This window comes from Triturus cristatus, chromosome 3_2 (assembly GCF_964204655.1).
Source record: "Triturus cristatus chromosome 3_2, aTriCri1.1, whole genome shotgun sequence".
In the NCBI taxonomy this organism is placed as follows: domain Eukaryota; kingdom Metazoa; phylum Chordata; class Amphibia; order Caudata; family Salamandridae; genus Triturus; species Triturus cristatus.
The window spans coordinates 627,760,570-627,782,591 of record NC_140584.1 but is presented as its reverse complement, the minus strand read 5'-3'; the positions used below and the strand labels follow the sequence as shown (position 1 = coordinate 627,782,591).

At 45.6% G+C, this 22,022-nt stretch overlaps 1 protein-coding gene across 3 annotated transcripts in view; it reads right to left on the bottom strand.

Moving 5' to 3' along the window:
- Window positions 1-22,022, bottom strand: part of BARD1 (BRCA1 associated RING domain 1) — a 489,699-nt gene that overhangs the window by 290,637 nt on the left and 177,040 nt on the right. The window lies entirely within an intron of this gene.

Genomic DNA, 22,022 nt, shown 5'->3' with positions numbered 1-22,022 from the left:
ACAGGCTCCCAGACTGCACTGCGGCCAATCCTGAAGCTGCTCTCATTAATGAGAGCAGCTTCAGGATTGGCCTGAGTGCCGATGATTTGCGCTCCCACACAGACTGGGAGCCTGAGCATGCTCTCTCCATCCCCAGCAATTCAGCTAGGAATGGAGAGAGCTTCATTGCGCATGTGGGTTTGGCCGGCCTGAGCCACATGCGCAGTGAAGGCAGTGCACTCCCCCCTCAGTGCCTGTTATCACACTAGCCTTGCCCCAAGAAAACTAAAACTACAATAAAATGGGTTTTAAAAACATTTTATTATTCACGTTTTTGAGGGTGCTGGCGGGGGAGCGACGCTCCTCCGCCTTAGCGGAGGAGCCTCCACTGGCTGTAACTCATCTGAAAGTGCTCATCAAACCATTACATGAAATATTGATGGAAAAAACATTAAAGCATAAACGCATATAAATACATTTTACTTTTTTGCAGTACTGAGTCAAAATACCATTTACTAGTTTGTGAAAACTCATCACTGAGCCACTCCCTCAATAGCACATCTCAAAGCCAACAAGCCCTTGAACTGTATATTTCTCCTAAGCCATGAATAGTTCATATCAATCAAGGGTGTGATCCCGATGCCTCCTAGACCAAACTATAAACTTTTCTTCAACAGACACAATAAAGCCTTTCCAAATGTCTGCCCCAGCGCCACTAGATCAGCACCTGCTTGGGTCTGAACCAAAAAAGAAAGAAAAAACACTCATACGTGTCATGCTACATCTTTACGTATACACACATGCATCAATGCACATTGCTCACCTCTGGAATGACGTGGGAACCATTTTTAAATTGTATTTACTGTCAAAGATGTCCGAGGCTAATTGGAGCAGTTAAATATATAGTTAATTTCTACTTGTGTGAAGAGGTTTTTGTTTGTTTTTTAAATGTAGTAATCCAGCAGCAAATGGCAGCTGAGCCTTACAAAAATATTTAAGAAAGGCCACGAGGGGTGGGTGTGACAGAGAAGCGGTTGGGGGTGTGGGTGGACGAAACAAGGGCGGTAGGAGTGGGGAGAAATAAATGAGCTGGAGTCAGTGAAACAGAAAACTGAGGTTGGGGAAGAGACGTATGAGCGGGAGAAAGAGGGAGCATCATGGAGCACACTGGGTGAGGGAAGCAGCAATAGGAAGCAGGGAAAGCAATGAATGCACTTGGGGTGAGGGAGGAGAAAGCAATACAACGCTATCTGAATATGAGCAATGGAAGGATGCAAGTCATCCAATCAAACGAATGGTTAAAAAACAAAAAGCTCTTTTCCATGGGTGGGACAGACACAAGAAGAGGAAAGAAAGCCATCAAATAAGAGGGAAACAAGGGAGAGTGACAATAATGCCAACCAATGGTAAACAATGTGCTGGATCCAAGACCACTGTAAGTTTTTGGTATGGGTCACAATAGGTCTTTCTACAAGAGACAGCTAAACGCTGACCAGTCAGAAACATATCATGCACACGAAGATAGCATGAGGACAACATTCAAGGTTATGTGGCGGACAAGACCAAAGACAGTTCCAATAACAAAAATGTCACAAAGGGAAAGACAAGTACTTTATTCCCAATCCCTCCAATTCACCCAAATAGTCAAGGAGACAGTGGAACATTTCAGAGTTGTTGGTCAATAAATCACTTCCCAAGCTCAATCTCACAAAGACAGGCTTTAACACCAACTTAACTGAAAGTCAAAGCTTGGGTCACCACAGGAGCTCAAAATTGAACACAGGCTCAAAGATGAAAATACCTTTCAAACAGAATCATTCATACATCCTGGAGCATCCTTTTCAAAATGAGTTTTCTGCTATTACCTCAACTTCAGCACCATAACAAGCAATATTTTCTCAGGTGAGTCTCTAATCTAATACCAGATTACAGTGGTTAAATGCCACAAAATCTCTAAACCAAATTGTATTAAAGAGTTTACAGTTCACTCACCTATTTTGTTACAACATTAACAGAAAAACTTTAGAAAAATATTTTGTTAAGGTTTTCAGTTGAGGAGTACGTGCAACCCTCCACCTGATTAATGCGACAGTTAATAATTCTGATTTAGCACTGGTGGTGTCACTGCACTGCACAAGTTACAACAGACATATAGTCAGCGGTCTGCAACAGGGCTTCATCCCAGTGCCTAGGAGCTTAGAGGCAGAACTCGAATGCCTTGTGCAACAAAAACAAACAAAAAACTAAAAAAACACGGGAGAGTTCGAAACCCTTCCCGTAGCACGACTGGGACTGTTGGCTGGCACCGCGGATCTGTGAGTTCCTAGCCCGCTAGTGGACAGACCGAGAAAGAACGGGGTGAAGGTACCAGTTCTTGGTTGAGAAAATATCTTGGATATCTTATCTCTTTGGTGTGTCGCCCCTGGTCCTCCGTTTGGTCTGTCCTGGACTCGCCGTCTGTGTCATGTGGCCTCACCCTTCCCCCTTGTCTCCCTGAATCATCTTCGTGTGCCAAGCAGAAACTGACTGTCAGCAGAGACGATTCAACGAGAGGCTGCTGGAAGCCGTGAGCGCCTCCCCGTTGCGGCAGGAGCTGCAGAAGCATTCAGCAGCAGCAGGAGCCGCGGAAGCCCTTCAGCAGCAGCAGGAGCCACAAGGGTCATTTCCTGCGCTGGCGGGAGCCGCGAGTCGGTTCCAGCAGCGGCAGGAGCCGCCAAAACATTTTTCTAAAGTGGCAGAAGCCTCAAGAGCCTTTCTGTAGCGGTAGGAGCCTCGAAAGCCTTTCCCTATGGCGGCAGGAGCCGCGAGTCAACTTTAGCAGCGGCAGGAGCCGCCAATACTATTTTCTAAAGCGGCAGAAGCTGTGAGCCAACCTCAGCAGCGGCAGAAGCCGTGAGAAGTTCCCTAGCGCCAGCAGGAGTATTCACCAGCGTCGGTGGGAGCCTTCCCCAGCGCTGGCGGGAGCCGCGAGCTTTCCCCAGCGTGGCTGATCCTGCGAGCCTTCGCGAGCGGCTGGAGCCGCGAGTCTTCACCAGCGTGGTTAAACCCACAAGTGTTCGCCAGTGCGGCTGGAGCCGCGAGCCTTCGCCAGCACGGCTGCACCCGCGAGCCTTTGCCAGTGTGGTTGGAGCTGCGAGCCTTCGCCAGCGCGGCTGAACCCGCGAGCCTTCGCCAGCGCGGCAGGAGACAAGAGTATTCTCTACCACGGCAGAGTGTTATCGCGGCAGGTACCATGTGTGTTGGTTCAAAAATACGGCCAGAGCCACCATTTTTACTTTCCTGAATGCGGTAGAAGCCGGTAGAAGCCACAATTTAATTTAATAACGATTGCGGCCGAAGCCGTTAAAACATCTCCCTAAACGGCCGGAGTTACTACCAGTATCTTTGTTAGAACGATTACTGTTTGGAGTGCTGCTCCTGATTCCTGATTCCTGTTGCTCTCCAGCTACTTCGCCGGCCACTTCGCCACGCCTCACGGCCCCCGCTTTGCGGGTGCCGCTCGTAGGCAAAGACTTTGGATACTGTGGACTTAGCCTCTTGTCCCTCGACGTGCATGAGCACCAACGCGCTTTCTGGAAACCAACAGCTGGTCACTAAGGTCAGAGGCGGGACTGCGAGGACCAGCGTGCTTAGCGGCGCGGATCGGCCGCAGCTGGTCCTCTTCCCGACCCCTTTACTTGACCTCTCCTTAGATAAGCTGAGGCAGCAACGCGCACGCGGGACGCGCGCGGGGCAAAGGCCGGGGCGTTTAAGGCCGCTCAAGGACGGCAGAGGACGGCCCTGGCCCTGAACCCCGGTATCTTCGTCCTTCATCCGTTGGCAAGGTAGGCGGAACTGTGATTTCCATCTCTTTTATAAACACATAGTGCCTGCCTCCTAGCCCTATCACTTACCGCTTCTGAGAGGCTCCTTCTTGCATCTGGCCCAGCACCACAGATGTCAACTATGCGCAATAGAACTAGAAGCTGTACTAAAAAAGCCATGGCGGTAGCACAAGTGACTGGACCTATAGATCTTTTTATTTCACGGGTGAATGAGACCATCGATAAAAGTATTATATTGCTGGAAAAAAGAGTTTCCTTGGACCTCATGAACGCTAAGCGCTCTTCCTTGGGCTCTCTTGCAAACGCAAATTCACCCTCCCAGCAAGCTTTGATTAATTGTTCCTTATCCCTACCCTTGACCACCGCTGGCGCATTCACAGTTCCGAACGCTGTTGATTTGTCAGTCACCCAATCTGACTTGGATCCGTCTTATGTTGATCTTGAGGCTACCCCAGATCTAGAAGTCTGCCAGACATCTGAAAAGACGAAGCCAAGCCTAGATGGGCAAATGGACAAAGGAACATTTTCTGTACCTATCGACACTGGGGGCAGGGTTACTATTCCTACAAAGGTGGCGTCCAAGACCAAGTCTAAGGAAAAACCCAAAGCTAAAGCCAGGAATCACAACTTGATATCGCCTACCCCGCACCTGGCGTCAGGCATACCCTGCTGGGTTGAAAACATGGTAACAGATCTTAAACTGGACCTTGAGGCCACAATAGCAGCGCAAATAAAGCCTTTAATCTCCAAACTTGACAGACTCACGTCGCTAATAACTTCGAAATGGCCTAATAAGATGAATGGGCCTGGGTCTATTCAGTCACAAGGGATTAAAGAAACGCTTCCCAAACCTTCACCTTGCGTCAAGCTCCCTAAAGATGCATCTAACAAGGCAAAAATACCATCAGCTACCAAGGGTTCAGCCGTATTACACCTGTCCCAAACAGGGAACACTTCTGCTCAATCCCCAACCCTATCTACTCTGAAGGCGGTGGGTCCTACTTCGGCTTTGCAACAATCTGCTGGTGGGAATAAAACTACCAACTTACAAGCAAAAGACCTCACAGGGAAGTCTACTAACCCTGTAGCTCCTCACTCTACAAACAAGCCCGAAGGCTCTAAGCCAAAGCAGGCGCGCTTTAAGTCAATTAGCCTGCCACCGGAAGTCTCTCCTTTTGTGGTTGTGCTGACAGCCGTTCCCCCACTGAAGGAGGGAGTAAAAGAAACCTTTGTAGAGCTAAAAAACAAATGTGCTCAGTGGCTTCAATTACACAAACCTTTACCTAGCAATATGAGTGGTGAAATTCTTACAGTGCGTAGAGGGGACTGGGTGGGCAGGAGTAAGAAAACAATAGCAGGGGATGTAATTACAGTTAACTTTAGGGATATAGGGGCAGCCAGCTACATATGCAATACACCCAATAATGGTCCTGCTACCCAAATCAATCCACTCCCTTTGTCTTACTTCCTTCCCATGCCGCCAAGACTAAATCCCCATCGGCCTACTTTTCCAACTAACAGAGGGTCTGTGTATCCCCCGCAACATACCACTAAACACTGGCAACAACCACCACAATTCTCATCTTTATTCCCACATCATGTTAGTCTTCAGTGGCAACAACCTTTCCAACACCCACCACCCCTATATCAGGCTGCCCAGCAGTGGCAGCAACCCCTTCAGCCTCCACAATTCGCTAACCATCATTGGCAACAGCCATGGCAGGACTTGCCCCCTTCTTTCGATCCCTCGTATTCACAATTCGCTCATCCAAATAGATACTGTGTGCTAGATGAGGTAGACTGACTCAACTTCATGGAAGGTCCAGACATAAATCTCACTGTCACCAATAACGATATGGAGGATGTTTCGCCAGCCACATCTCTTCCCATATGTTCTGAATCCCCAACAGAGGCACCCCTAATACCACTTGCCCACATACTTACTAGGGACAGTGCAGACCCACCAAATTCTAAAATTATTACCATCCCCGACGGTGATCCAACACATGGCGAGATAAAAATTCTTAGTTGGAACCTTGCGGGGATCTCTAGGAAATTAGGCCTCCCGGAGTGGAACGTCCTGATTGACGCCCACAAGATTTGTGTATTCCAAGAGACCTGGATCACTGAGCCACTGCACCGTGTCGGGTTTGTCACATTTTTTACACCAGCTGTAAAACCAAAGGCAGGGAAGGGGCGGCCATCAGGGGGGCTTATCATCTGGGTAAGCATTTCGCTCAACTGTCGGATAACCATAAAAAAGGCAGGAAACCCAGATATCCTTGGTATCTCTTTATCGGGCCAATATGGGGGACTACTTGTAGATCTCTACGATGTCTATGTTAGAGGCTCCAAAAATGGGTGCATCTCACCAACAGTAGCGGAACTTGAGGCCCAATTAGGGGACCATAGCGAACCTGGCCATATCATAATAGCAGGAGATTTCAACTGCACATATGAGCCACTCCCACTAGAAGGAATACCCGATTTAGGAGAAGAGGACAGTAGGTGGGGTATTCCCATCCTCTCTATCCCACCCATTAAGCGCTGGACTCGTAGTGCAATACAGCTTAATGCACTTACATTAGAGTTTGGATTAAGAGCAGCCAATGGCCGCACACGTTCTGATCAGATGGGTGCCCCAACGTTCAACAGAGTTGGTCACTCCACAAGGATAGACTATATTCTGCTGGACCGGGGGCTCTGGAGTTCGGTCATCGATATGGTTGTTATTCCTACCATAGAGAGTGATCATAACTCACTTTCCCTAACCCTAATGAATTCTTGGTCCACCAGAGTGCCGCTAGCACCACCGAGCTGTCCACAGGAGATTACTGTCTCCTCTTGTGGAAGACGCCTTAAGTGGAATAAGATCTTGTGCAATACTAATAAATTGTCCACTATTGAAGAGGTGATTAATGGCACACAAGATGTAATCAGCTCCATAGATTTATTTATGGCAGCAGATAAGGTAACAACTATCTACGAAGTAGCCGTAAAAACTATAGGGGACCTTTTCTGGGCAAAAGGGATTATAGGGAAAACCAAACCTCTAACCAAACCCAAAGGTAGACATGATTGGTATTCTGCATCATGCAGAAAGGCCAAGACATGTCTAATTGAGGCAGTTAAAGGGAAGTCCCCCTTATCAATTCAAATAGCTAGAAGGGAATATAAAAAGGTCTTGTGGTTGGCCAAAAGGGAGTGGGAAGATGCCTACTGGTTAACTCTTAAAGAAGCCAGCCTGAAAAAAAGATTCTAAATATTTTTGGGACACTATAAGGGCACGTAACAGACCAGACAGTGATCTGCTAACATGTAACATCTCAAGCCAGGTGTGGGAGGACCACTTCTCCAAACTCTACTCCTGCCATGATGGCTCCAATGGGAGAGGGTCTGCTATATCCCTGCCTACCACAAACTATGCACTCTGCCCCACTGACTTTGATTTTACGCTAAAGGAAGTGGAATACGCAATAAGCTCTATCATTCCACAAAAAGCGGCCGGACCTGATGGGATTCCCGGGGACCTGCTAAAATCCGATAGCACCAAATGGGGCAAATTGATCCACTCCCTTCTTGTTGCCATTTGTAGGGGTGCCCCTATTCCCTCGTCGTGGAAAGGGGCGGAGGTGGTCCCCATCCATAAGAAAGGTTCGAGGGATGACCCATCTAACTATAGGCCGATCAGCTTGTTAGATACCTGCCAGAAAGTTGTCGGCAAAGTCTTGTTACTTAGAATCCTAAATTGGGTAGAAGAAAATAAAATCCTTTCCGACTTCCAGGCAGGTTTTAGAGTGGGTACTGGAACGATTGAGCAGGCATTCAGGCTCATGATGGTATATTGGAAGGTTGTGGTTATAGGCAAGGGCAGTCTTTATCTCGCGTTTATCGATTTAAAGACTGCCTTTGACCTTGTACCTAGGGACCTATTATGGAAAGTACTTGCTGACATGGGGCTGCCACATTATCTACTATCCCTATTAGTCAGACTACACCAGGACAGCTTTGCCCAGGTTAGGTGGGGCCCTGGAGGGGAGAAAACGGGCAGTATTCCGGTCGAGAGAGGAGTCCGCCAGGGATGTGTTCTGGCTCCCACCCTTTTCTCTCTCTACATCAATGGGGTGGTTGAGCATCTCCTCAAACATCCATCTGATGAGCCATCCCTGGCTGGCGAACGCATACCGACCCTCCTCTTCGCGGATGATACGCTTTTAATCTCCAAAACCCCAATGGGACTCCAGAGACTTTTGGATAATTTCCAATCATTTTGTACCAAACGAGGTCTGGTAATAAACACTAACAAAACCAAGTACCTTGTCCTCAATCCACCGAAACAACATGTGCGTTCCCCCTCCCTAAACGCTGAGCTTCTGGAAAGGGTAAAGGTCTTTGATTACCTTGGGATACGCCTTTCGGATAAAATGGACTGGACGCCACACCTAGATAAAATGCTGTTGAGCCACAAAAGGATTACAGGTGCCCTATTGAGAGAGCAACGTTCCAGTACAACAAGGCCTATAGGAACAGTCCTTGAGATTTACACAGCTAAAGGAGTTAGCTCTGCCCTTTATGGGGCGGAACTCTGGGGTTCTTCGTCCACTGACGCTCTGCAGAGATCTGAGAACAAATTCTGCAGAGAAATAATGTCCCTTCCACATGGCACCCCGACACTTCCTTTATTCATGGACCTTGGCTGTACCCAGATTGGCGAAATCGCGAAATTTCGCCCTTTATTATTATGGGCCCGTATTTGGCGGGTAGAAGAACTAAGCGGATATGCCAGAGGCCTCAAGGAAATCATGTCATCATCAAGCTGGCATAAAATCAAATGGCTAAAAGACATGAAAAGCTCATTAACTAAGTTGGGTCAACTTGAATCATGGCTAAGTAGAACTTCACCCCCAAAGCAAACACTTAAAAAGCTTTATTGGGACTGGATTTGTTCTCAAAGAAACTCTAGCACCTCCCTGGGCAGGCTAACAGAGGATTTTCTGAGGTTCAAAGACTGTCCCAGGCGGGAACTGTACCTGGATGCAATTGGAAAACCCTTTGATAGGGCCTTGTATTTTAGATTTAGAACGGGAACCTTACCACTTAACACCTTTACTAAAAGATGGAAATCCTGTATGGAAATGTCTGAGCTATGCCCATCGTGTCTTGTTAAACCGGAAACATTAGCACATTTTATGTTTGTGTGCGGCGAATATGCTACTCCAAGGAGGGTCTGGCTCAAAAACCTATGCCGTCAGCTGGGGACTAGAAGTCATGATGTGGCAATCAGGATACTTATTTCGGACAGTAGCGTACCCTATGCTTGTGCCCTAGCCAAGTTTCTATCCTGGGCTTGGGCTATCCGAGCCAAAAAGCTAAAACAATCTGTTTAATTCTTTTTTAGAAAAATTTCTTAAACTGAAAATGCTGCCACAATTGTTTAACCTCTAAAACTTAACCAACTAGTTGGCTAGCTTAACTGAACAAACATTTTTTGAAACTATTGCTCTTTCTAAATGTTGGTACAGAGATATAAAATCTTTTTAAATTTATTACTGTTGTTCTTAACTGTAACTTTTTATACACTGAGCTGCTTTTATGATAATTACTTTTATCGAAATAAAGCTTTTTGACTTTGACTTTGGCTTAGAGGCAGTAGAAGAATTACAGTGGCTCCAAAACCAGCGGAATCAAGACAGAGATGCTGATTTTGCTGATCATCATCTCATAATCTTCTTTCGAAAGACCAGATGCCCCAATTATATGTGACCACAAAACGACTATCACCAGTAGGGTTAGAAAAATTGGTGTAAGACGGGAGGGGGGACTCAGCCTGAATTTGCAGATCAAAGCACCGTTCGGATACTCTTCTTTTGTCTCCAAAAGCTGTCCCAACCCATTCCCAAGATAGCTAAAAGCCTTTGCATGGCAGGAGCAGATGCTCTCAACAACTCAAAACTAGACCATGGAAATGCTTTGAAGTATGTTCCATGTACAGCCAATGCAACAGGTTGGTCACAATGCGGCTGTCGGGGCAGCGGAAGGTGGGGGTTATGGAGAGTATCTGCAGGATCTACACTAGCTCCTAGACGGAAGGAAGATGCTTATCAAATCTCACTTCCTGCCCTTTAAATTCAAGAATAATTCTGCCCCCCACCCCCGAGTACCTGAGACATTATCTACCCAAATCTTCTAGCCAGCATGCGCAGACCCACTAAAGACACATTTCAGCCCTATTGCTATAGAGATAAGTGAAACGGTGTTCACTGGTTAGCTGTTCAGGCACACCAACTTTGCAATGCATTATTTGCTCAGACCCTTCGACATTTAGAAAGGCTCTAAAATGTTTCCATTTTAAAGATTCCTCCCTATTCTTGTCATTTGAAGTTTCAGTTACTTTTTTTAAGGTACTAGACACCAGGAGGTAATCAGGTTTGCAGTAAATGCCATAGAAGAATTAAAAACAAATCAGAGTAAAAATGTGCTCAGCAAATTCATTAAAGAGAATTTGTCTTCATAATGGCGGCAGTACAATTTTTCAGGGGGTAACTTGCTGATCTCGATCACAGATGCAACACTAAAAAGATATTTGGAAATTAAGTTAATTCAACTTGTTGCCATATTCCTGTAGAACTGGAACTCAAAAACCCTGTAACAATATATACGCAAGCAGTCAGAAGTGCATTTCTCCAACTTATCTTGGGCCCTTGCCTCAAACACAGTTATTGGTTCTTTCCTTTCATATGAAAGTGGCTATGCAGGGACCCCTTCACTGTCCTGATAAAAGCATACGTTGATGCCTCGTTGAAAGGGCAAAACAGGGACATGGTGGGTATCAGTTAATATAACATACACACTCCAGCTTTCAATCCAATCTTAATACATCCCCTTACGAGACTCCCATCTCGAGCTACACATTGGCACCAAGTGGGACATACACATCAGTCTGAAAATATTTTGCTCAAATGTTGATTACAGAGGGCAAGTATTGCAAGGAGGCTAAGGGTACAAGGCAGCAACATTGTCACTCCGCATATTAATGACCACAGCTGCAGGAGCCAAGATCACCATGCACAGCCAGAAGCTGAACTACCCACCTACCAACATCTGAACTCCCCTCTCCGGAAACATTAGGAAAGAAACAACACCACTTCCAAACAACCACAAGACACTGACTGGTGTTCATTTCAACCTGTCTTCTTGTTCTAACCTTCTAATGTGTCAACTATCCCAGAGATCCTGATGAGCCGATTCATACTCCTTTGGTAAAATCTTATATGTAAAGCATCCTGGATCCAGAGGTTTGACTGTTCGGACTGTAAATATGGCCAGAACATGTATTGCCTCGTGTAGATTAGCATGCATATACTGCTGGTTTAGTTTCCATTGTATGTGCTCGATCCCGGTCCTCTCACTCTTACACGTTACTTCCGTTTTTGTCTGGACAACTTATTGTCAATATGTGATCTACTTCACCCTTGAGAGTATAATGCAGAATTATTCCTATGTAAAGCGTTCTGATATCCTCGGCATTTGTTCGCACTGTAGAAAAACGGTTCATAAATAAATAGAAAGAACAATAGCCTAATTCTGTGTGTGCGTGTTCCTGGCATCAACGATTACATCTGGGGAGAGAATCGAGAATAAACAGCCCAATGCAAACTACTCATGCTCGTGAAGTGCCCCGTTTTGTCCATGTGAATGGCTTTAAGAGCTGTCATTTGGAACTCAGATCTCCTAACTATGACGGCTCAAACAACACTGGAGCGACACTGAAAACGAGTGCTCGTTACCCTGGTGGCCCTTGGGTCACTTATCTGCGCTCTTGCTCATTTCTACAAACTAAAGACTAAAATAAGCAGACAAGAAAAATAAAAATCCTTTAACTTAATAAACACCAGATGATCTCTTTACCACTAGTCACCACAAAAATCAGTTTAGCACCAAAGACCTACTTACCTCCATCTGCTGCAATCCACAATGCCTACTCAGTATAAGCAATGGGCAGCTTTCCCCTTCCGAGGCACTATCATAATATTTTATTGTTTAATTTACACTATGACAGTTTCTAGTTTTCAGTTAAAAGAGGTAATATCCAGTGCTTAATTTGAGCAGGTGGTTGCAGGAGGGACCCACTGGTACACATTTTTGGCAACATGACTTATTTTTTGATTTTCACACTTTGACCAAGAGAGAGGAAGGCAGAATAGGGGAGCGAGAGCACTATGTGAAAACAGTGACAAGAAGGGATGAAAAGAAATTTAGAAGGGAGAAATAAAGGGTCACTGAGAGTCTGGTGGAGGACAGCAGAGGCATGAGGTGGAACCAGGACAAGACAGCCATGGTATTTACAAGCCTGACATTCAATAGCGCTGGTGGACAATTTCTGAGAATAACTTTGGGCTCGGCACTTTCAACATTCATACCTATTGCTTTAATGGAGCATATAACTTATGGTGGCGAAACAAGGTTTGACACTTAACAACAGCCCCTCTGCAAACCACATGACCGTATTTAATAGAAACACATTGAGCTGTGCTACTTCTTTCCCACCAGACAGAAAATATACCAGATATTGCCTCCTGCACATAACACAAATTTAAAGTGCCTTGGCCAACGCTACACCCCTGGTAGGTGCAAACCAGGCACTGCTCTCCAATAAACAAATGGCGAGAAGTTTGGAGAAAATTAGTGCTTAGCAATCCTCGAGCTGCTGGCTCTGAAGTAACCCCAAAATTCAATAAACTTAATTGATGGTGTTAACTACACATGCAATTTGTCTGAGGCATGCTACAGGTTATGCAGTTCCATTTCTACATCAGGTGCTGCTTCACGCAGCAGCACAGCTTGCAGTCACCAAAGGAACTGCAGCTAATCTGCATATTAATTCCTTAGCAGTTTTCTCTCCAATGGCCTAGTGGAGCAGGTACGGACCCAGATTAGACAACAATAATACATTTATTAGTCTAGTTCCTTATTGGTAGCTTGAGACAAAGAACGGGGCAGTGCCTCACTGGCGTACAACACAGCCCTCAGCACTCTCACAAGCTCTCTTCCCACAAGTAGAAACTCTTAATTAAGTCAATCTTTGCCTCATGTCTGAAGAATAAAGTAGCAAGCAGGTGTTCTTACAGCCGATCATTACTAACCTTGTATCTGCTGTACATAAATCTTAATGAGGCGAAAACATAGTTTCATTCATGCAGATTATTCAAAGGAGAGAGAATGACTGTTGGAAAGAGAAGTTTATATGCTGGAAAATAAAACAATCATGGGGGTGAATACACTTACTTGAAAATGCAAAATCAAGAAATCGGTACAAAGAATGGAGATAAGAGCTGGTTAGAAAAAAGGAAGAATTCACAATAGGAATGAAAGCAGGAACAAGGAAAAAAGCAAAAAAGGAAAATTCTTTCTAAACAGTGGAAAGCAATCAGCTCTGTCTTTTCTATTTTTGTACATAGCAAACAGAGTAAATTTTGACAACGACTGATTTTTTTAAAACAATTTTTGAAAACATTAGAGAATACTGAACAAATCCCACCATTAAAACAAAACTGAAACAGAAAACAGGTAACCTACACACACCTAACTGACACTGAAAATCTATTTTGACATTGCTGACATTTTAATAGAAACAGAATGCAGTTAAATACATTTTCAAAATGGGTACGCTTGAGATCATAGAGGGCAAAAAAAGAAAAACAACTTCTTGTGACTTCACTGGACACAAGGGGACACAATTAACCACAGCCTCAGATACTGTAACTGATGTTCAATGAGAAAGCAAGGTAAGAAGACTATACTTTGTGTGTCATGAAGTGTCCCCATTTAAAAACAATTACATTAAAAAAATGGAGCAGGAGAAAGATAGGTCATCAAACATGCATGGAAATAAAGAAGTAGGAGTTTGTTCGAAGAATTAGAAATAGAAGATTTGGCTGCAGGGGTTGAAATTTGTCAAAGAGCAGAAGTGATTGAGTGTAGACCTGCAGTAGATAGCTGGATGTCAAGAACATTGTTTCAAAGAGATGTGTTCCTTCTTCTTTTAAAGGGAAGAGACTTCCTCACATTAAAACAGACAAAGCAAGAAAGTTAAGGAAAAATATAATGCAATTAGGTCAGGTTTTTCTACAGAGTCCTACAAAACACATGCAGCTTGAACAAAAACTTGCCGCTCAGTGGCCTTGCGAAAAAACGCAAAGGGTATGTTGGCTCCTAATTTGATATTATAGCTGCAACCTTTCAAGGTGAATGCTTTTGCTTTGATTTGATGATTTGATCTGGAGAAAACCATTTTTCTTTCAGTCAGCAATATGAAAAACAATTGATTGCAAAGAACTATAAATATGTGTATTGCTTTCAGATCCCTTACCCATTATACAAGGTACTCGAAAGGGCTGCCCACTCTCCCGGCTCCTTTTTGCCCTTGTGATAAAACCTCTGCCAGGATAGTGAGCTGCGACCCCCAGATACAGGGATGGAAATGGGAGAGCTCCAAGGAGTAGAGAATTGCATTATAAGAGGTTGATGTACTCCTCTGATTAGAAAGCCCCCATCTCACTGGGCCTTGTTATCTTGGACTCCTTGAGCTATATGAGCCCACATCTGGACTCCGAGTAAATAAGGGCAAATCCCTATTGGTCTCGATCCAAGGAGACAATGCAGTTATGCAATGGCACTGGTCAATACCAATAAGAGGGTTCAGCTTTAAATACCTATGAAAGCATATCGCCCACACATCAGAACTGGCATTGAACCTTAAGATGACACCCCTCATATCCAATATGAAATTTGGCCTTCTACGATGGGCAACCCTGCCACCTGTCATACTGGGTAGAGTGGCCTTCTTCAAAATGATGTTCTAATCCCAATGTCTATATGCGCTTCAGAACTTCTCATAGTGGATCCCTAACAGAGGGTTCAAAGACCTCACGTCATCAATATGAACCTTCCTGTGGGGAAATCACCCGCATAGCATGGACTAAATGTCGGAATTGGTGTCTACAAGAGATGGATGGGCGTGGCAGACCTTCACATTTACTACTGGGCAACACAAATAATAGTTGTTGGACTTGGCCCTTTTTGCAGGGTCATCCCTAAACTTTTTGTCTTTCTCCTAACCTTTTTAGGTCGAGCCTAGAACAGCGCATGCGCTGTTGCTCGACATTTAGTATACAGGTTTCCAAAGTGCTACCTACCAGACCTCGCTGGCCTGGCGCTTGCGTTCACGCGAGCATGCACGCGCGCAGCCGCCAATCACTGCTGCGCGCGCACCACTTGCGTGCTTGCCACACAGCGGGACCCGTCCTCGCGATCGCGATCACTTTCGCTGTGATCGCGATTACTTTTGCTTTCACGGCCGCGCGGCCGTTACTTTTACGGCCGTGCGGCCAATGCTTGTTTTCCTATTTACAAACTGAATGAAGTTGTTGGAGTTTACAAAGTTTTGGAAAAATCTTAACCGAGATAGTACTTAAGAATGGATTTTGGAGCAACAGCAATGAAAGCTGTTTGTTTTGTGGGGGAGAAGATGCAAGGCTCAGTTTGAATTGTAACCATCAAAGACCCGTGAAACTTTTTCAGTCTCTTTCACCCTGCTATCCACCCACACACCCGAACCTTAAATCATTGACTTTAGTGTATTGCCTCTGCCCTCGTGGCTACTCATCCATCTCCATCTTGCCACTTCCCATGCAGCCCCTCCCCTGTGACAGTTGATTGACACTGGTCCGTCCCACTCCTGAAACCTCTCAGCTGCACACGAGGCCAGAAGTCAGTGGGGAGGGAGGGGTAGGAGGAAGATCTGCCGTCTAAAACAACAACCTGTAGCACTGCCTTACTGCAGATCTGAGGGTCAAATGGTCAGGCCACAGCGTGATCCAGTCAGCTTTTCTTTGATTTCTCACGCAGTTGCTGTAATAGACAGCAGCACATTTTGTGCAAGTACATTGAGGCTTCAAAATGATGGAAATTATTTTTTTGTACTCGCATCCATACGCTCACGTTTTTTTTGGTTTTATCTCTTTTTTTTCATACATTTCCGCTAGTTTATATTGCTTTGAAGATCAATGGACATTTTTTTGCTATTTTTTTATAATGCAATCGGGGTCCAAGGGGATCAGAGAGCTTTCCAATAAAACAAGTATATATTACACATTGTATTTTTAAGCACAGAGATTTTGTGATTTGTGAAAAATCAATTGTGTTTCCCCCAAAAGAAGCATCTCAAACATGAAGTACTGCACATAGAGCAGTGTGGTGTAAGGTGAGGGGTCTCCAGATTACAGAAAGCAGCATTAGATGTAAGTGTTCACATTATTATGTTATGGGGCTAAAATTATACTCAACAATATACAGTTCTTTCCTGACTATGGAAATTGCACACATGCACAAGCTGAGACAATGAAATGGATTGATTTGCACAAAGTCACACCATTTGGTCAAGCCACATCGATGAAAAGCTGAATGTTGTCCACTTGCTACACTTTCCTCTAAATTTTGTGTATCTTCTTCAACCTATATTTCCATTATGGCTAACATAGATTGGGGTGTCTTAGAGACAAGAGTTGCCACTTCCCATTATGGTGGCAGCACACAATGTTCTGAGTCCTAAACTTTTATCATTACACATCATTATCGGGTGGACTATTCCAACTAGTTCAGTGGAAGAAAAATGAAAACTAGAAGGTTTTGCAAAGTACTAGGTGCAGCACTGCATCCTTATGCATCAATTTCAACCACTGTTGATCCGTTTGATCTAAAAGCACAATATTTTGATGAGATCTGAAAGTTATGCAGCTTAAATGGGATCATGTGGCAAGTGCAGCACATTCATATTCACGCCGAAAAAGCCACTGCTGTGGAATCACTTTTTTCATGTGGCCCTTCGTTTAACTACTGATGAGGCAATATAACTTCAGGAGGAAATCTCTGGAACTAAATTGTGATCTCCTTTCATCAAAATGATGGGGAATGCTTGAAATAATATCCCAGCAAATCATGGACGGTCATTGAATTCAAAATGCCCGAAAGAAAATTGGGGTTGGGAGCAGTTGGACTGGTTGAGCGAGCCTCAAAAATATCTGACTTTATCCACCCAAAACTCACATATGCGGGCATTCTCTTGTACCTAGTTATCTTTACATTTATTCAATTTTATGTCATGTCTACACAGTTTACATGTATGATCATGTACTTGGTGTGTCAAACTTTCACCAATATAAAATGCCTCTGAGAACTCTAAGAATGACACAGCGGGCCGAGCATGTTGGCTGATTTTTCCAGGACGTTATTTTAAATTCAATGGGTTCCTGTCTTGTCAATGTACACTTTTCTGTGGGTGATGCAGTGGTGAGTACTGTTTCCCACTACGCAGAAAGGTTTTTCAAATCATTAATATTTTTTGCAGTGTTGAATGCTGACCATACACCAGGTCAGGAAGGTGATCCTTGTAGGAGTGAGGGATCCCTAATATATGTCTGACTGAACTACATATGTCTTTTAAAACCAGACAGTGATGATCTTCGAAGAAACACTTGTTGAATCGACCAGATATTCAAATCTTCACAGTGACTAAGACTTCTGTTTAAGACAAATATTTGCGAAATACTTCTTCAAGAATCTGGAAACTGAAGACACAAAACCCAGCACAATTATCTATCTCATTGTTGGAAAGAATTTATTTCGATGTTACAAAGAAAAACAAGCATTGGCATAGCCAATAGGTCTCACTTTTGGGACCTTTTAAGTATTTAGTTATGCAGCACAATATCCTTGGTGCAACAACATCAACTGTTGCATGGCTAAACACTTATAAGGTCCAAAAAGCGAGACCTATTGGCTATGTCAATGCTTGTTTCTGACATGGTTTTGGTGGTTTTAGGACTCTGGGCACTTTAGCACTGCTGTCCAGTGTAAAGTGTGTGTGCTCTCTGTGTTAAATATGATAAGGATTGGCCTACACCTGTTTTGGCCAATTTAATTTACCTGTCAGTTCCTTGTAAAGTGGTATTTCACATACCCAGGGCTGGTAAATTAAATGTTACTGGTGGGCTTGCAGCACTGATTGGCCATCCACCAAAGTAGCCCTTCAAACCTATCCCAGGCCTCTGCCATTTCAGGGCCTTTGCGCGCAGTGTTACTGCCACTGTGACATGGCACCTAAAGTGTGTGCCATGTCTGTGACCCCCCTTTTTACTACATGTCAGTCACCCTAAGGTAGGCCCTAGCTACCCCTATGGGTAGGGTGCAATGTAGGTAAAAGATAGGACATGTACCTTAAGTGTACCTTAAGTGTGTGACATGTCCTGGTAGTGACAAACAGCAATTTTGGTTTCTCACTACTGTGGGGCTGCCCTCCCATAGGAATGCATTGGGGATTCCCTGATAAGTGTTTCAGTGGTAATTCCTGATATGAGAGGTGCAGCGTGGTCAAGTTTGGTATGTTTGGAATAGTGATAATTAATGCTACGCAATGGTGTGCGCAGATTTATTATAACTATTTTAGAAATGCCACTTTTAGAAGTTGGCATTTCTGTGTGCTATGTGTCTGCCTGCCTGATGTGAATTGCATGTCTGGCTTGTGAGTGACAGGGGCTGGGAGGTATGTGTGGCTCCAGGAGAGGCAGGGTGAGTCAGCACTAGGCTTAATGGGACATCTGTGCTGGGAGTAGTGGGAGGAGTAATCCCTGGTCCCTGAATAGGTCAGTGACTGGCCTGTACAATGCTGGCTCCGCCCCCCTGTGGTGTGTCGGATGGCAGAGCCCCATCTCTGAAAGGAGGATGTGAGCACTGTAAGCAAAGTGCTTTAACACCCCCCAGAACCAGTTGGAACTGGCTACCCTCAAGCCCTGTGCCAAGGCAGACAAAGAAAATGCTAGTATAAGTACTGGGGCTGTAAACCCCATGAAAGGGTGTGCTGCGTGGGACCTGCATGGACCTGAAGGACTGCTGGGCAAGGAGGAACCGCTGTGGGACCCAGCTGTATGTCTCCTGGGGGTCCCTACATGCTGGCCTGCCTCTGCCCAGCTCTGCCCTTGGGTGAGGGATGAATTGACCTGCAGTAGGCTGCTCCTGTGTGGAGCCCATGAAGGGCTGGACTGTCCTCCTTCCTGGTTATTTAAGAGGAAGTGAAGAGGAGCGGAGCGGAGCGTGTGTGTTCTGCAGCGTCTGGAGGGAATACCAGCGTGGGGATTCCCCTGCACAGCGTGGGAAGCGGGTGCCCACCCCGCATTCTTGGCGTCCCGAGCGGGTGCCCACCCCGCATTTATGCATATCTGATGCGCAGGTGCCCACCCCGCGTTTTATGCGTATTGGATGTGCGGGAGCCCACACCGCGCTTTTATGCCTATTTAAAGAGCGGGTTCCCACGCCGCATTGCCTGTGATCCAAAGGAATCACCGCCGCGACCCGAAACTCGAGAATAAGTGGCCGCCGCATTGCCAAGCGGTGACCAGGAAGTCAGGCAAGAGCCGACTGACTGAGGGCAGAGCCAGCTCCCAGGAAGTCCTGTGTTGGGCTACAGAGCGCGGCGGCGGAAGTTAAGCATTGTGGAAGCCTGCTGGTAGGCGGGGCTCCCGAGTGCCGGTGGAAGCCCTGCCAGTCGTGTCCTGAGAAAGCAGAGGACGGTGGAGACTTCGCACCGGGTGCATGGAGGGCTGAAGTACGGAGCCTTGCGGGCTCCATTTCTGCCGCATCGTGAGAGGCGAGTCCCTAGCAGCCCCAGGAGAGGGACCGGCGAAGTCTCGGCGAAGCAGGGACGGCTGAGGCAGGTTGCCGGTGCCTGAACCTGCCAGTGAGCCCTTGTGAGTCGGGCTGTAACGGGGCATTTGTTGGTTCCCCCCCCAAGCACAGTTAGTGCCAGTACATTTGTACAACAGCTGCCCCTCCGGACAGTGGGCAGCTCCGACGTCGGGGCATTGAGAAGCCCAAGTGGGGGCTCAGTAGGCGTAGTGGAGCCAGTGCCCCTTTTTCCTGCACAGCTGCACCGCCGTAGCAGGCTGCTGCGCCGTTTAAGTCAAAATCATCTCTAGAAGTCCCAGAGTGGGACTTTGGGTCATTTGTGTTTGCAACAAGAAATGGGTGAGAAGCACCCCAGGCTCAAGCGCAGCGCGCACTAGGTGTTTGCTGCCGAGGCAGCCAGGGGGTCATTTGAGAGATCCCCCTCTAGAGTCCTGACTTTCTGGACAAAGGGCCTTGAGCCCCAGTGTATGGCCAGTTGGCCTGGGGGTCATTGTCTTGCTGGGGATAGGGGCAAGGCCCTAAGGTACTGTGGGCACTTTCCCTGTGTTACTGGGGCGCACTGTTTATACTTAGAAAGTTTTATGCCTACTGTGATGCCTATGACAACTATGATTTACGCACCGTGATTTATTTCATACTGTGTCTATGCTGGCAGGCCTATTGCGTCATGTGTTTATGCTAATGAGGTTTGGGGCCTAATGTGTTTTATGCCTACTGCTTATGCCTAATGTCATGTTAGGATAGTTTAGGATGGTGTCTAAGGTGACTGTGATAGTGCTTAGGTCATTATGGTGCCAGTAGTTACTGGTTGTGGTTTATATTCACTTACCTGTTCTGATGATTCTGACCATGGGCCGGTTGGCCTGGCCCTGTATATAATCCCCTGTAAAATACTACCTAGTGCCAGTTGGCGGGGCACATTAACGCAACAAACCTCACTGTGAGGGGAAGACCTCTCCACCAAGTTGCACAGCTGCAGGGTTTCCAGTCGTGTGAAAACATAGGTATCATAAATCTAGATGTGTGGCAGAAGGGGGTCAAATCACCTCCTTTTAGGACCTCCAGGCCCATTACGACCTCTCCAAGGCCCAGTTCCACAGGTATCTACAAATCAGGAATGCTCGAAGCCACATATGGTGCCAGATTGGAAGAGCTATCCGAATACCAGCCGCTAGAGTTTACGTTCCTGATGTGTAGGCTGGAAGCAAATTGTGTCTCTCACATCTACCACACACTAATCACCAATGCTCCTGACACCTATAACCCCCAGAGAGGGAAATGAGTTGAGTTTATAGGACTCTTTGATGAGCTGGAGTGGAGGTTAGCATGTTGGCTCTCCATGAGCTTGCCATTCTCTCCAAACTAAGAATAATTCAACTGAAGTACCTCCATAATGCCTACCTCATGCCCTGGAGGATTTAGCAGGTCATACAAATTCCCCAACCGACCTGCTTCCGTAGTCCCAGCAGAGACGCAGAATTTTTGATATGAGCTGCCTGTGTTCTCCACTGGCAACATACTGGAAATAGATTGCTCACTGCTTCACTCAGGTCCTGGGTCATCCAATTGAGTTGACGCTCCGCACGTCCTTTGGGGATCATTGCTGACTTGGGGAACATCAGGAGAGATACTTAATAGGGTTGGATACTCTTGATTGCCAAAAGACACATACCACGGAGATGGAGGATGGCTGATCCACCTACCCAATGGTGATGTCTATATTTAAGTATTTGCAAAAAACAAAATTGTGATAAAAAAAATAATAATGTGTGTATGACATCAGCATATGACCATCACTCTGAATCAGGTGTTAAAGTAGCAGCTGAAAATGGGAGCAAGGGTAAGTCATTGAAGAACCCTACAGGTTAATAAGCAGAGTATCATTCTAACATAATGCCTTCTAGGAGGACAACAAGTAATCAAATGATTCCAATGACAACCACTGAGCACTTTCCATAGTGTGCACGTCTATGAAGTAGGGATGAATGGCTTTCTATATTAAAAGTAGAGGATATATATAAACCTTTGAAATTCTTTACCACAACTGGATCATTTCAATCAAACAAGACTACTCCTACACCGAATAAGCTGTTTTAGTTGACAAACCTGTACTGTAAACACAGTTTCAACATTTACAAATGCGATTCAAACGCCATTTTTAGGTCTCGCTGAGCCCAGCGCATGCGCTGGCTCGAGAGACATTTTGGAGGTGAGTTTTCAAAGTGCTGCTGCGAACCGCTAGCCTTCAGCAGCACTTTGAAAACTCGTGCTTTAGCGTGTCATCGCGATCACTTTCGCTTTCAGAGCGATCGCGATGACTTTCACTTTTACGGCCGCGCGGCGTTACTTTTACTGCCGACCGGCCAATGCTCGTTATCATATGCCATAAGCTTTTGTTTGCTGGTATTTAATTTCAGGTAATTATGTCTCTAACCACCCTTTTAGACAGTTAATGGTATGGGTATTTATAAAGCGCCTTCT